Source organism: Aegilops tauschii, chromosome 5 (assembly GCF_002575655.3).
Source record: "Aegilops tauschii subsp. strangulata cultivar AL8/78 chromosome 5, Aet v6.0, whole genome shotgun sequence".
Taxonomy (NCBI): domain Eukaryota; kingdom Viridiplantae; phylum Streptophyta; class Magnoliopsida; order Poales; family Poaceae; genus Aegilops; species Aegilops tauschii.
Genome location: NC_053039.3, coordinates 556461417 through 556478355, shown reverse-complemented (window position 1 = coordinate 556478355; position 16939 = coordinate 556461417).

The window sequence follows — 16939 nt, the reverse complement described above, 5'->3', positions numbered from 1 at the left end:
AACTTTAATTTATCATGAACTTAGTCCTGATAGTATTAGCATATCTATGTTGTAGATCAATAGCTCACATTTAGCTCCCCTGTTTTATTTTGATATGTTCCTAGAGAAAACTAAGTTGAAAGATGTTAGTAGCAATGATGCGGATTGGATCCGTGATATGAGGTTTATCCTCATTCCTGCACAGAAAAATTATGTCCTTGATGCACCGCTAGGTGACAGACCTATTGCAGGAGCAGATGCAGACGTTATGAACGTTTGGCTAGCTCAATATGATGACTACTTGATAGTTTAGTGCACCATGCTTAATGGCTTAGAATCGGGACTTCAAAGACGTTTTGAACGTCATGGACCATATGAGATGTTCCAAGAGTTTAAGTTAATATTTGAAGCAAATACCCGAGTTGAGAGATATGAAATCTCCAACAAGTTCTACAGCTAAAAGATGGAGGAGAATAGCTCAAGCAGTGAGCATGTGCTCAGATTGTCTGGGTACTACAATCGCTTGAATCAAGTGGGAGTTAATCTTCCAGATAAGATAGTGATTGACAGAATTCTCTAGTCACCATCACCAAGTTAGTAGAACTTCGTGATGAACTATAATATGCAAGGGATACCAGAAACAATTCCCAAGCTCTTCGTGATGCTGAAATCGACGAAGGTAGAAATCAAGAAAAACATCAAGTGTTGATGGTTGATGAGACCACTAGTTTCAAGAAAAGGGTAAAGGGAAGAAGGGGAACTTCAAGAAGAACGGCAAGCAAGTTGCTGCTCAAGTGAAGAAGCCCAAGCCTGGTCTCTAACCTGAGACTAAGTGCTTCTACTACAAAGGGACTAGTCACTGGAAGCGGAACTGCCCCAAGTATTTGGTGGATAAGAAGGATGGCAAAGTGAACAAAGGTATATTTGATATACAGATTATTGATGTGTATTTTACTAGTGTTCGTAGCAACCCCTCGGTATTTGATATTGGTTCAGTTACTAAGAGTAGTAGCTCGAAACAGGAGTTGCGGAATGAACATAGACTAGTTAAGGGTGAAGTGACGATGTGTGTTGGAAGTGGTTCCAAGATTGATATGATCATCATTGCACGCTCCCTACACTTTCGGGATTAGTGTTGAACCTAAATAAGTGTTATTTGGTGTTTGTGTTGAGCATGAATATGATTTGATCATGTTTATTGCAATACGGTTATTCATTTAAGTTAGAGAATAATTGTTGTTCTATTTAAATGAATAAAACCTTCTATGGTCATACACCCAATGAAAATAGTTTGTTGGATCTCGATCGTAGTGATACACATATTCATAATATTGAAGCCAAAAGATGCAAAGTTAATAATGATAGTGCAACTTATTTGTGGCTCTGCCGTTTAGGTCATATTGGTGTAAAGCGCATGAAGAAACTCCATGCTGATGGGATTTTGGAATCACTTGATTATGAATCACTTGATGCTTGCGAACCATGCCTCTTGGGCAAGATGACTAAAACGCCGTTCTCCGGAACAATGGAGCGAGCAATAGATTTGTTGGAAATCATACATACTGATATATGTGGTCCGATGAATATTGAGGCTCGTAGCGGGTATCATTATTTTCTGACCTTCACAGATGATTTGAGCAAATATGGGTATATCTACTTAATGAAACAGAAGTCTGAAACATTTGAAAAGTTCATATAATTTCAGAGTGAAGTGGAAAATCATCGTAACAAGAAAATAAAGTTTCTACGATCTGATCATGGAGAAGAGTATTTGAGTTACGAGTTTGGTCTTCAGTTAAAACAATGTGAAATAGTTTCACTGCTCATGCCACCTTGTACACCACAGTGTAATGGTGTGTCCGAACATCGTAACCGTACTTTATTAGATATGGTGCAATCTATGATGTCTCTTACCGATTTACCACTATCGTTTTGGGGTTATGCATTAAAGAAAGCTGCATCCACGTTAAAAAGGGCACCGTCTAAGTCCATTGAGACGACACAATATGAACTGTGGTTTGGCAAGAAACCAAAGTTGTCGTTTCTTAAAGTTTGGGGTTGTCATGCTTATATGAAAAAGTTTCATCCTGATAAGCTCAAACCCAAATCGGAGAAATATGTCTTCATAGGATACCAAAGGAGACTGCTGGGTACACCTTCTATCACAGATCCGAAGGCAAGACATTTGTTGCTAAGAATGGATCCTTTCGAGAGAAGGAGTTTCTCTCGAAAGAAGTGAGTGGGAGGAAAGTAGAACTTGATGAGGTAACTGTACCTGCTCCCTTATTGGAAAGTAGTTCATCACAGAAATCTGTTCATGTGACTCCTACACCAATTAGTGAGGAAGCTAATGATGATGATCATGTAACTTCAGATCAAGTTACTACCAAACCTCGTAGCTCAACCAGAATGAAATCCGCACCAGAGTGGTACGATAATCCAGTTCTGGAGGTCATGTTACTTGACCATGACGAACCTACGAACTATGAGGAAGCGATGATGAGCCCAGATTCCGCAAAATGGCTTGAGGCCATGAAATCTGAGATGGGATCCATGTATGAGAACAAAGTGTGGACTTTGGTTGACTTGCTCGGTGATCGGCAAGCCATAGAAAATAAATGGATCTTCAAGAGGAAGACGGACGCTGATAGTAGTGTTACTATCTACAAAGCTAGACTTGTCGAAAAAATGTTTTTGACAAAGTTCAAGGTGTTCACTACGATGAGATTTTCTCACTTGTAGCGATGCTTAAGTCTGTCCGAATCATGTTAGCAAATTGCCACATTTTATGAAATCTGGCAAATGGATGTCGAAACTACATTCCTTAATGGATTTCTTAAAGGAGAGTTGTATATGATGAAACCAAAAGGTTTTGTCAATCCTAAAGGTGCTAATAAAATATGCAAGCTCCAGCGATCCATCTATGGACTGGTACAAGCATCTCGGAGTTGGAATATACGCTTTGATAAGTTGATCAAAGCATATAGTTTTATACAGACTTGCGATGAAGCCTGTATTTACAAGAAAGTGAGTGGGAGCACTAGTGCATTTCTGATAAGTATATGTGAATGACATATTGTTGATCGGAGATAATGTAGAATTATTCTGCAAAGCATAAAGAGTGTTTGAAAGGAGCTTTTCAAAGAAAGACCTCGGTGAAGCTGGTTACATATTGAGCATCAAGATCTATAGAGATAGATCAAGATGCTTGATAGGTTTTACTCTAGGGCATATATCTTGATGGGTGTTCAACGTGAGACTGGTTCTACCGACGTGTTTTGCACACAGGTGGCTGGCGGGTGTCAGTTTCTCCAACTTTAGTTGAACCGAGTGTGGCTACGCCCGGTCCTTGCGAAGGTTAAAACAGCACCAACTTGACAAACTATCGTTGTGGTTTTGATGCGTAGGTAAGAACGGTTCTTGCTAAGCCCGTAGCAGCCACGTAAAACTTGCAACAACAAAGTAGAGGACGTCTAACTTGTTCTTGCAGGGCATGTTGTGATGTGATATGGTCAAGACATGATGCTAAATTTTATTGTATGAGATGATCATGTTTTGTAACCGAGTTATCGGCAACTGGCAGGAGCCATATGGTTGTCGCTTTATTGTATGCAATGCAATCGCCCTGTAATGCTTTACTTTATCACTAAGCGGTAGCGATAGTCGTAGAAGCATAAGATTGGCGAGACGACGACGATGCTACGATGGAGATCAAAGTGTCGCGGCAGTGACGATGGTGATCATGACGGTGCTTCGGAGATGGAGATCACAAGCACAAGATGATGATAGCCATATCATATCACTTATATTGATTGCATGTGATGTTTATCTTTTATGCATCTTATCTTGCTTTGATTGACAGTAGCATTATAAGATGATCTCTCACTAAATTTCAAGATAAAAGTGTTCTCCCTGAGTATGCACCGTTGCCAAAGTTCGTCGTGCCTAGACACCACGTGATGATCGGGTGTGATAAGCTCTACGTCCATCTACAACGGGAGCAAGCCAGTTTTGCACACGCAGAATACTCAGGTTAAACTTGACGAGCCTAGCATATGCAGATATGGCCTCGGAACACTAAGACCGAAAGGTCGAGCGTGAATCATATAGTAGATATGATCAACATAGTGATGTTCACCATTGAAAGCTAATCCATTTCACGTGATGATCGGTTATGGTTTAGTTGATTTGGATCACGTGATCACTTAGATGATTAGAGGGATGTCTATCTAAGTGGTAGTTCTTAAGTAATATGATTAATTGAACTTTAATTTATCATATCTATGTTGTAGATTAATAGCTCGCATTTAAGTTATGTTGTAGATCAACTTAGTCCTGATAGTATTAGCATATCCATGTTGTAGATCAGTAGCTCACATTTAGCTCCCCTGTTTTATTTTGATATGTTCCTAGAGAAAACTAAGTTGAAAGATGTTAGTAGCAATGATGCGGATTGGATCCGTGATCTGAGGTTTAGCCTCATTGCTGCATAGAAGAATTATGTCCTTGATGCACCGCTAGGTGACAGACCTATTGCAGGAGCAGAAGCAGACGTTATGAACGTTTGGCTAGCTCAATATGATGACTACTTGATAGTTTAGTGCACCATGCTTAATGGCTTTGAATCGGGACATCAAAGACGTTTTGAACGTCATGGACCATATGAGATGTTCAAGCAAATACCCGAGTTGAGAGATATGAAGTCTCCAACAAGTTCTATAGCTAAAAGATGGAGGAGAATAGCTCAAGCAGTGAGCATGTGCTCAGATTGTCTGGGTACTACAATCGCTTGAATCAAGTGGGAGTTAATCTTCCAGATAAGATAGTGATTAACAGAGTTCTCTTGTCACCATCACCAAGTTACTAGAACTTCGTGATGAACTATAATATGCAAGGGATAACAGAAACGATTCCCAAGCTCTTCGTGATGATGAAATCGGTGAAGGTAGAAATCAAGAAAGGGCATCAAGTGTTGATGGTTGACAAAGACCACTAGTTTCAAGAAAAGGGCAAAGGGAAGAAGGGGAACTTCAAGAAGAACGGCAAGCAAGTTGCTGCTCAAGTGAAGAAGCCCAAGTCTGGACCTAAGCCTGAAACTGAGTGCTTCTACTACAAAGGGACTGGTCACTGGAAGCGGAACTACCCCATGTATTTGGCAAATAAGAAGGATGGCAAAGTGAACAAAAGTATATTTGATATACATGTTATTGATGTGTATTTTACTAGTGTTTATAACAACCCCTCGGTATTTGATATTGGTTCAGTTGCTCAGAGTAGTAACTCGAAACAGGAGTTGCAAAATAAACAGAGACTAGTTAAGGGTGAAGTGACGATGTGTGTTGGAAATGGTTCCAAGATTGATATGATCTTCATCGCACACTCCCTATACTTTCGGGATTAGTGTTGAAACTAAATAAGTGTTATTTGGTGTTTGCGTTGAGCATGAATATGATTTGATCATGTTTACTGCAATACGGTTACTCATTTAAGTTAGAGAATAATTGTTGTTCTGTTTACATGAATAAAACCTTCTATGGTCATACACCCAATGGTTTGTTGGATCCCAATCGTAGTGATACACATATTCATAATATTGAAGCCAAAAGATGCAAAGTTAATAATGATAGTGCAACTAGTTTGTGGCACTGCCGTTTAGGTCATATTGGTGTAAAGCGCATGAAGAAACTCCATGCTGATGGGATTTTGGAATCACTTGATTATGAATCACTTGATGCTTGCGAACAATGCCTTATGGGCAAGATGACTAAGACTCCGTTCTCCGGAACAATGGAGCAAGCAACTGACTTATTGGAAATAATACATACTGATGTATGCGATCCCATGAGTGTTGAGGCTCACGGCGGGTATCGTTATTTTCTGAACTTCACAGATGATTTGAGTAGATATGTGTATATCTACTTGATGAGACATAAGTCTGAAACATTTGAAAAGTTCATATAATTTTAGAGTGAAGTGGAAAATCATCCTAACAAGAAAATAAAGTTTCTACGATTTGACAGCGGAGACGAATATTTGAGTTACGAGTTTGGTCTTCAGTTAAAACAATGTGAAATAGTTTCACTACTCATGCCATCCGGAACACCACAGCGTAATGTGTGCCCGAACGTCATAACCGTACTTTATTGGATATAGTGCAATCTATGATGTCTCTTACCGATTTACCACTATCGTTTTGGGGTTATGCATTAGAGACAGCTGCATTCACGTTAAATAGGGCACCGTCAAAATCCGTTGAGGCGACACAATATGAACTATGGTTTAGCAAGAAACCTAAGCTGTCGTTTCTTAAAGTTTGGGGTTGCGATGCTTATGTGAAAAAGTTTCAGCATGATAAGCTCAAACACAAATCGGAGAAGTGCGTCTTCATAGAATACCCAAAAGAGACTATTGGGTACACCTTCTATCACAGATCCGAAGGCAAGATCTTTGTTGCTTAATATGGGTCCTTTCTAGAGAAGGAGTTTCTCTCGAAAGAAGTGAGTGGGAGGAAAGTAGAACTTGATGAGGTAACTGTACCTCCTCCCTTATTGGAAAGTAGTTCATCACAGAAATCTGTTCCTGTGATTCCTACACCAATTAGTGAGGAATCTAATGATGATGATCATGTAACTCCAGATCAAGTTACTATCGAACCTCGTAGGTCAACCAGAGTAAGATCCGCACCAGAGTGGTACGGTAAACCTGTTCTGGAGGTCATGTCACTTGACCATGGCGAACCTATGAACTATGAGGAAGCGATGGTGAGCCCAGATTCCGCAAAATGGCTTGAGGCCATGAAATCTAAGATGGGATCCATGTATGAGAACAAAGTGTGGACTTTGGTTAACATGCCCGATGATCGGCAAGCCATTGAGAATAAATGGATCTTCAAGAGGAAGACAGACGCTGATAGTAGTGTTACTATCCACAAAGCTCAAATTGTCGCAAAAAGGTTTTCGACAAGTTCAAGGTGTTGACTACGATGAGAGTTTCTCACTCGTATCTATGCTTAAGTCTGTCCAAATCATGTTAGCAATTGCTGCATTTTATGAAATTTGGCAAATGGATAAACAAAACTGCATTCCTTAATGGATTTCTTAAAGAAGAGTTGTATATGATGCAACCAGAAGGTTTTGTCAATCCTAAAGGTGCTAACAAAATATGCAAGCTCCAGCGATCCATCTATGGACTGGTGCAAGCATCTCGGAGTTGGAATATATGCTTTGATAAGTTGATCAAAGCATATAGTTTTAATACAGACTTGTGGTGAAGCCTGTATTTACAAGAAAGTGAGTGGGAGCACTACAACATTTTTGATAAGTATATGTGAATGACATATATATTGTTGATTGGAAATAATGTAGAATTCTTCTGCAAAGCATAAAGGAGTGTTTGAAAGGAGTTTTTCAAAGAAAGACCTCGGTGAAGCTGCTTACATATTGAGCATAAAGTTCTATAGAGATAGATCAAGACGCTTGATAAGTTTTTTCAATAAGTACATACCTTGACAAGATTTTGAAGTAGTTCAAAATGGAACAGTCAAAGAAAGAGTTCTTGCCTGTGTTAAAAGGTGTGAAATTGAGTGAGACTCAAAGCCCGACCACGGCAGAAGATAGAAAGAGAATGAAAGTCATTCCCTATGCCTCAGCCATAGGTTCTATAAAGCATGCCATGTTGTGTACCAGATCTATTGTATACCCTACACTGATTTTGGCAAGGGAGTACAATAGTGATCTAGGAGTAGATCACTGAACAGCGGTCAAAATTATCCTTAGTGGAATAAGGATATGTTTCTCGATTATGGAGGTGACAAAAGGTTCGTCGTAAAGAGTTACGTCAATGCAAGCTTTGACACCGATCTGGATGACTCTAAGTCTCGATCCAGATACATTTTGAAAGTGGGAGCTATTAGCTAGAGTAGCTCCGTGCAGAGCATTGTAGAGATAGAAATTCGCAAAATACATACGGATCTGAATTTGGCAGACCCATTGACTAAACTTCTCTCACAAGCAAAACATGATCACACCTTAGTACTCTTTGGGTGTTAAATCACATAAACGATGTGAACTAGATTACTGACTCTAGTAAACCCTTTGAGTGTTGGTCACATAGCGATGTGAACTATGAGTGTTAAGCACATGGTGATGTGAACTATTGTTGTTAAATCACATGGCGATGTGAGCTAGATTATTGACTCTAGTGCAAGTGGGAGAATGAAGGAAATATGTCCTAGAGGCAATAATAAATTTATTATTTATTTCCTTATTTCATGGTAAATGTTTATTATTCATGCTAGAATTGTATTAACCGGAAACATGATACATGTGTGAATACATAGACAAACAGAGTGTCACTAGTATGCCTCTACTTAACTAGCTCGTTGATTAAAGATGGTTATGTTTCCTAGCCATAGACAAAGAGTTGTCATTTGATTAATGGGATCAGATCATTAGGAGAATGATGTGATTGACTTGACCCATTCTGTTAGCTTAGCACTCGATCGTTTAGTATTCTACTATTGCTTTCTTCATGACTTATACATGTTCCTATGACTATGAGATTATGCAACTCCCGTTTACTGGAGGAACACTTTGTGTGCTACCAAATGTCACAACGTAACTGGGTGATTATAAAGGTACTCTACAGGTGTCTCCGAAGGTACTAGTTGGGTTGGCGTATTTCGAGATTAGGATTTGTTACTCCGATTGTCGGAGAGGTATCTCTGGGCCCACTCGGTAATGCACATAACTATAAGCCTTGCAAGCATTGCAACTAATTAGTTAGTTGCGGGATGATGTATTACGGAACGAGTAAAGAGACTTGCCGGTAACGAGATTGAACTAGGTATTGAGATACCGACGATCGAATCTCGGGCAAGTAACATACCGATGACAAAGGCAACAACGTATGTTGTTATGCGGTCTGACCGATAAAGATCTTCGTAGAATATGTGGGAGCCAATATGAGCGTCGAGGTTCCGCTATTGGTTATTGACCGGAGACGTGTCTCGGTCATGTCTACATAGTTCTCGAACCCGTAGGGTCTGCACGCTTAACGTTTCGATGACAGTTATATTATGACTTTATATGTTTTGATGTACCGAAGGTTGTCCGGAGTCCCGAATGTGATCACGGACATGACAAGGAGTCTTGAAATGGTCGAGACATGAAGATTGATATATTGGAAGCCTATATTTGGATATCGGAAGTGTTCCGGGTGAAATCGGGATTTTACCGGAGTACCGGAGGGGTTACCGGAACCCCCCGGGGGTTAATGGGCCATAGTGGGCCTTAGTGGAGATGAGGAGAGGCGGCCAGGGCAAGGGCCGCGCACCCCTCCCCCTAGTCCGAATAGGACAAGGAGAGGGGGGCGGCGCCCCCCTTTCCTTCCTCTCCTCCACCTCTTGCCCCCTTCTCCTATTCCAACAAGGAAGGGAGGGAGTCGTACTCCCGGTTGGAGTAGGACTCCTCCTGGCGCGCCTCCTCCCTGACCGGCCGCACCTCCCCCTTGCTCCTTTATATACGGGGGCAGGGGGCACCCTAGAGACAACAATTGATCATTGATCTTTTAGCCGTGTGCGGTGCCCCCCCCCTCCACCATAGTCCACCTCGATAATACTGTAGCGGTGCTTAGGCGAAGCCCTGCGTCGGTAGAACATCATCATCGTCACCACGTCGTCGTGCTGACGAAACTCTCCCTCAACACTCGGCTGGATCGGAGTTCGAGGGATGTCATCGGGCTGAACGTGTGCTGAACTCGGAGGTGCCGTGCGTTCGGTACTTGATCGGTCGGATCGTGAAGACGTACGACTACATCAACCGTGTTGTGCTAACGCTTCCGCTTTCGGTCTACGAGGGTACGTGGACAACACTCTCCCCTCTCGTTGCTATGCATCACCATGATCTTGCGTGTGCGTAGGAAATTTTTGAAATTACTAAGTTCCCCAACAGTGGTATCAGAGCATAACCTCCAGAACAGGATTACCGTACCACTCTGGTGCGGATCTTACTCTAGTCGACCTACGAGGTTCAGCAACAACTTGATCTGAAGTTCCATGATCATCATCATTAACATCCTCACTAATTGGTGTAGGCGTCACAGGAATAGATTTCTATGATGAGCTACTTTCCAATAAGGGAGCAGGTACAGTTACCTCATCAAGTTCTACTTTCCTCCCACTCACTTCTTTCGAGAGAAACTCCTTCTCTAGAAAGGATCCATTCTTAGCAACGAATGTCTTGCCTTCGGATCTGTGATAGAAGGTGTACCCAACAGTCTCCTTTGGGTATCCTATGAAGACACATTTCTCCGATTTGGGTTCGAGCTTATCAGGTTGAAGCTTTTTCACATAAGCATCGCAGCCCCAGACTTTAAGAAATGACAACTTTGGTTTCTTGCCAAACCACAGTTCATAAGGCGTCGTCTCAACGGATTTCGATGGTGCCCTATTTAATGTGAATGCAGCCGTCTCTAAAGCATAACCCCAAAACGATAGCGGTAAATCAGTAAGAGACATTATATATCGCACCATATCTAGTAAAGTACGATTACGACCTTCGGACACACCATTACGCTGTGGTGTTCCAGGTGGCGTGAGTTGTGAAACTATTCCGCATTGTTTTAAATGTATACCAAACTCGTTACTCAAATATTCTCCTCCACGATCAGATCGTAGAAACTTTATTTTCTTGTTACGATGATTTTCAACTTCACTCTGAAATTCATTGAACTTTTCAAATGTTTCAGACTTATGTTTCATTAAGTAGATATACCCATACCTGCTCAAATCATCTGTGAAGGTGAGAAAATAAAGATATCCGCCACGAGCCTCAATATTCATCGGACCACATACATCTGTATGTATGATTTTTCCAACAAATCTGTTGCTCTCTCCATAGTACCAGAGAATGGTGTTTTAATCATCTTGTCCATGAGGCACGGTTCACAAGTACCAAGTGATTCATAATCAAGTGGTTCCAAAAGTCCATCAGTATGGAGTTTCTTCATGCGCTTTATACCGATATGACCTAAAAGACAGTGCCACAAATAAGTTGTACTATCATTATCAACTCTGCATCTTTTGGCTTCAACATTATGAATATGTGTATCACTACTATCGAGATTCATCAAAATAAGACCACTCTTCAAGGGTGCATGACCATAAAAGATATTACTCATATAAATAGAACAACCATTATTCTCTGATTTAAATGAATAACCGTCTCGCATCAAACAAGATCCAGATATAATGTTCATGCTCAACGCTGGCACCAAACAATTATTTAGGTCTAATACTAATCCCGAAGGTAGATGTAGAGGTAGCGTGCCGACGGCGATCATATCGACTTTGGAACCATTTCCCACACGCATTGTCACCTTGTCCTTGGCCAGTGTTCGCTTAATCCGTAGTCCCTGTTTTGAGTTGCAAATATTAGCAACAGAACCAGTATCAAATACCCAGGTGCTACTGCGAGCTCTGGTAAGGTGAACATCAATAACATGTATATCACATATACCTTTGTTCACCTTGCCATCCTTCTTATCCACCAAATACTTGGGGCAGTTCCGCTTCCAGTGACCAGTCTGCTTGCAATAGAAGCACTCAGTCTCAGGCTTAGGTCCAGACTTGGGTTTCTTCTCTTGAGCAGCAACTTGCTTGCTGTTCTTCTTGAAGTTCCCCTTCTTCTTCCCTTTGCCCTTTTTCTTGAAACTGGTGGTCTTATTGACCATCAACACTTGATGCTCCTACTTGATTTCTACCTCCGCAGCCTTTAGCATTGCGAAGAGCTCGGGAATCGTCTTATCCATCCCTTGCATGTTATAGTTCATCACGAAGCTCTTGTAGATTGGTGGCAGTGATTGAAGAATTCTGTCAATGACGCTATCATCCGGAAGATTAACTCCCAGTTGAATCAAGTGATTGCAGTACCCAGACATCTTGAGTATATGCTCACTGACAGAACTATTCTCCTCCATCTTGCAGCTGTAGAACTTATTGGAGACTTCATATCTCTCAATCTGGGCATTCTTTTGAAATATTAACTTCAACTCCTAGAACATCTCATATGCTCCATGACGTTCAAAACGTCGTTGAAGTCCCGGTTCTAAGCCGTAAAGCATGGCACACTGAACTATCGAGTAGTCATCAACTCGTGACTGCCAGGCATTCACAATGTCTGCAGTTGCTGGCGGAGGTGGTACACCTAGCGGTGCTTGCAGGACGTAACTCTTCTGTGCAGCAATGAGGATAATCCTCACGTTACGGACCCAGTCCGTGTAATTGCTACCATCATCTTTCAACTTTGCTTTCTCAAGGAACGCATTAAAATTCAACGGAACAACAGCACGGGCCATCTATCTACAATCAACATAGAAAAGCAAGATACTATCAGGTACTAAGTTCATGATAAATTTATGTTCAATTAATCATATTACTTAAGAACTCCCACTTAGATAGACATCTCTCTAATCCTCTAAGTGATCACGTGATCCAAATCAACTAAACCATAACCGATCATCACGTGAAATGGATTAGCTTTCAATGGTGAACATCACTATGTTGATCATATCTACTATATGATTCACGCTCGACCTTTCGGTCTCAGTGTTCCGAGGCCATATCTGCATATGCTAGGCTCATCAAGTTTAACCTGAGTATTCCGCGTGTGCAAAACTGTCTTGCACCTGTTGTAGATGGACGTAGAGCTTATCACACCCGATCATCACGTGGTGTCTGGGCACGACGAACTTTGGCAACGGTGCATACTCAGGGAGAACACTTTTATCTTGAAATTTACTCAGAGATCATCTTATAATGCTACCATCAATCAAAGCAAGATAAGATGCATAAAAGATAAACATCACATGCAATCAATATAAGTGATATGATATGGCCATCATCATCTTGTGCTTGTGATCTCCATCTCCGAAGCACCGTCATGATCACCATCGTCATCGGCGCGACACCTTGATCTCCATCGTAGCATCGTTGTCGTCTCGCCAATCTTGTGCTTCTACGACTATCGCTACCGCTTAGTGATAAAGTAAAGCATTACAGGGCGATTGCATTGCATACAATAAAGCGACAACCATATGGCTCCTGCCAGTTGCCGATAACTCGGTTACAAAACATGATCATCTCATACAATAAAATTTAGCATCATGTGTTGACCATATCACATCACAACATGCCCCGCAAAAACAAGTTAGACGTCCTCTACTTTGTTGTTCCAAGTTTTACGTGGCTGCTACGGGCTTAGCAAGAACCGTTCTTACCTACGCATCAAAACCACAACGATAGTTTGTCAAGTTAGTGATGTTTTAACCTTCGCAAGGACTGGGCGTAGCCACACTCGGTTCAACTAAAGTTGGAGAAGTTGACACCCGCCAGCCACCTGTGTGCAAAGCACGTCGGTAGAACCAGTCTCGCGCAAGCGTACGCGTAATGTCGGTCCGGGCCGCTTCATCCAACAATACCGCCGAACCAAAGTATGACATGGTGGTAAGCAGTATGACTTATATCGCCCACAACTCACTTATGTTCTACTCGTGCGTATAACATCAACGCATAAAACCTGGCTCTGATACCACTGTTGGGGAACGTAGTAATTTCAAAAATTTCATACGCACACGCGAGGTCATGGTGATGCATAGCAACGAGAGGGGAGAGTGTGTCCACGTACCATCGTAGACCGAAAGCGGAAGCGTTAGCACAACGCGATTGATGTAGTCGTACGTCTTCACGATCCGACCGATCCAAGTACCGAACGTACGGCACCTCCGAGTTCAGCACATGTTTAGCTCGATGATGTCCCTCGAACTCCGATCCAGCCGAGCTTTGAGGGAGAGTTCCGTCAGCATGACGGCGTGGTGACGATGATGATGTTCTACCGACGCAGGGCTTCACCTAAGCACCGCTACGATATTATCGAGGTGGAATATGGTGGAGGGGGCACCGCACACGGCTAAAAGATCAATGATCAATTGTTGTCTCTAGGGTGCCCCCCTGCCCCCGTATATAAAGGAGCAAGGGGGGAGGCGGCCGGCCTAGGAGGAGGGCGCGCCAAGGGGGGAGTCCTACTCCCTCTGGGAGTACGACTCCTCCTTTCCTTGTTGGAGTAGGAGAAGGGAAGGGAGAAGGAGAAGGAAGGAAGGGGGCACCCCCCTCCCTAGTCCAATTCGGACTAGTCCATGGGGAGGGGTGCGGCCACCCTTTGGGGCCTTTCTCTCCTTTCCCATATGGCCCATTAAGGCCCAATACGAATTCCCGTAACTCTCCGGTACTCCGAAAAATACCCGAATCACTCGGAACCTTTCCGATGTCCGAATATAGTCATCCAATATATCGATCTTTACGTCTCGACCATTTCGAGACTCCTCGTCATGTCCCTGATCTCATCCGGGACTCCGAACTCCTTCAGTACATCAAAACACATAAACTCATAATATAACCGTCATCTAACTTTAAGCGTGCAGACCCTATGGGTTCGAGAACTATGTAGACATGACCGAGACACTTCTCCAGTCAATAACCAACAGCGGAACCTGGATGCTCATATTGGCTCCCACATATTCTACGAAGATCTTTATCGGTCAAACCGCATAACAACATACGTTGTTCCCTTTGTCATCGGTATGTTACTTGCCCGAGATTCGACCGTCGGTATCTCAATACCTAGTTCAATCTCGTTACCGGCAAGTCTCTTTACTCGTTCTGTAATACATCATCCCGCAACTAACTCATTAGTTACAATGCTTGCAAGGCTTATAGTGATGTGCATTACCGAGTGGGCCCAGAGATACCTCTCCGACAATCGGAGTGACAAATCCTAATCTCGAAATACGCCAACCCAACAAATACCTTTGGAGACACCTGTAGAGCACCTTTATAATCACCCAGTTACGTTGTGACGTTTGGTAGCACACAAAGTGTTCCTCCGGTAAACGGGAGTTGCATAATCTCATAGTCATAAGAACATGTATAAGTCATAAAGAAAGCAATAGCAGAATACTAAACGATCGAGTGCTAAGCTAACGAAATGTGTTGAGGATATAGACCTTAGAGTCACCCGCCAGGAGGGGCCGGGTTACTCATAATGGTCATTGCCAGAAGCCCGGTGCCAAGCTTGAAGATGGTGGGCCAAAGATGGGCTTAAGACCCGGATATGGCTTAAGGCCCGTAGTTGCAATCATTATTATGGTAGAACTTGTAGTGTAAGGCAAGAATAGTTGAGAGTCCGAGCCGGACACTCTTATGAGCCGGCCGGGACTCTGAGAGCTGCTGGGCGTCAGCCTCCCTATATAAAGGGACGACCCGGCAGCGGTTTAGGGGCAAGAAAGACCTCATCGAGAGCCAGGCATAGCAGTTAAGCTCCCTGGTCATCGAAACCCTAATCAATACCACCTCAACTGGACGTAGGCTTTTACCTTCACCGTAAGGGGCCGAACCAGTATAAACCCTCGTGTTCCTTGTCCTGTTAACCCCTTCAAGCTTCCTAGCGGCGATGGCTCCACGACTAAGTCCTAGCTTGAGGACATCTGCCGTGACAATTCCACGACAGTTGGCGCCCACCGTGGGGCCAGCGCACGGTAGATTTGAGTTCTTGAAGGGCAGCTTCGAAGGGCTCAAGGGATACGCTGTGGGCCGGATGACCAAGAGTCGTCGCGGCAAGCTCTACATCGACGATGCAAACTGGGGCCCCGACGCCGGCTCAATTGAGTACGGGTACCGGGTCCCCTTCGGTGGAATTCATGTTTTCATCGGCAAGATTGGTGAGCCGGGCCCTGAGCCGGATCTCTGCGTCGATCTCATCGAGACGGCTCAGCGCGCACGACCCGCCCGGGCCCGGCCTGCCTTAAAGCATGCTTTTGTGGGATGTATCCATGGAGGGCTCTCTGATCGATCTGGATCTGGTGATGAGACGACCGCCGGCTCTGATGGCGAGTCGTCCACAGATGAGTCAAACTCGTTGTATCAACTCCAAGATGGCAGGCTCATGGGTTGTTCCGATGGTGATAGTATTCCGGACCCGTTTGAGCCGCCAAGTCAGGTTGGAGTCTTTATGACCGGTGCACAGCCTGTTCAGAACCTTGCTACTGGAGCGGGAAACCCGGTGCCTTCGCCGGCTCAGGTGCTGATGGATCTCACGGACAAGATGACGGCCCTGTTAACTGCCGCGGTTGTCCCGACGGATCAAGCTCAGCATGATGCGGAGGTGGCGCAATTAAAGTTAGATCTAGTGAAAGCTAAGGAGGATCTGGCAGCAGAAGGGATCAGGATGGCTGCGGAGAGGGCGGCTCTCGACGCCCAAACTCAATTGATCCAGGCGCAGTCTTTCCGGCTCATGATGGATCAGAACGCATCCAATGAGGTCATGAGAAGGAGGCATCAGAAGGCCCAATCTCGGCTCCCTCCGGTTTACGATCCACGAAACCTCTTCAACACGCCAGGTGCAGGGTCTAGTGACCCGCGAGGGGTCATAGTGCCCGGGTCTAGGACCCCTATTCAGCCATAAGTAATGGGGCCTCCCCAGGTGCCCCCTGCCCCGCCTCAGTACGTGCCAATACCACCGGGTCATTATGCTAACCCGCTGGAGAACATGGTCGCCGCGGCAGCACGGCTGGCGGCTCTCCCAATTGACGGCGACTCTCCGACGGCTATTGAAACCCGCCGGGTCAGGGAACTCCTTCAGACAGCACTGGCGCAACAAGAGGCGTACTCCTACAGCCGGGACAGGATCCACTCGACCCCTCGTCCAGGCCGGAGCCCGAGTTACAGCAGACACATGGTCTCAGCGACCGGCTCAAGTAATGTCCGACGCCATGACCCGCCCCCTGGCCATGGCCCGGCTCATAACGGAGCCTTTCACGCAGCATACCAAGACAGAGCGCGGCAAGAGGCGGAGCAGGTGCCTCAGTTGACGGCTTACCAGACTCCCCCGACTTATCCGACGACTTCCGT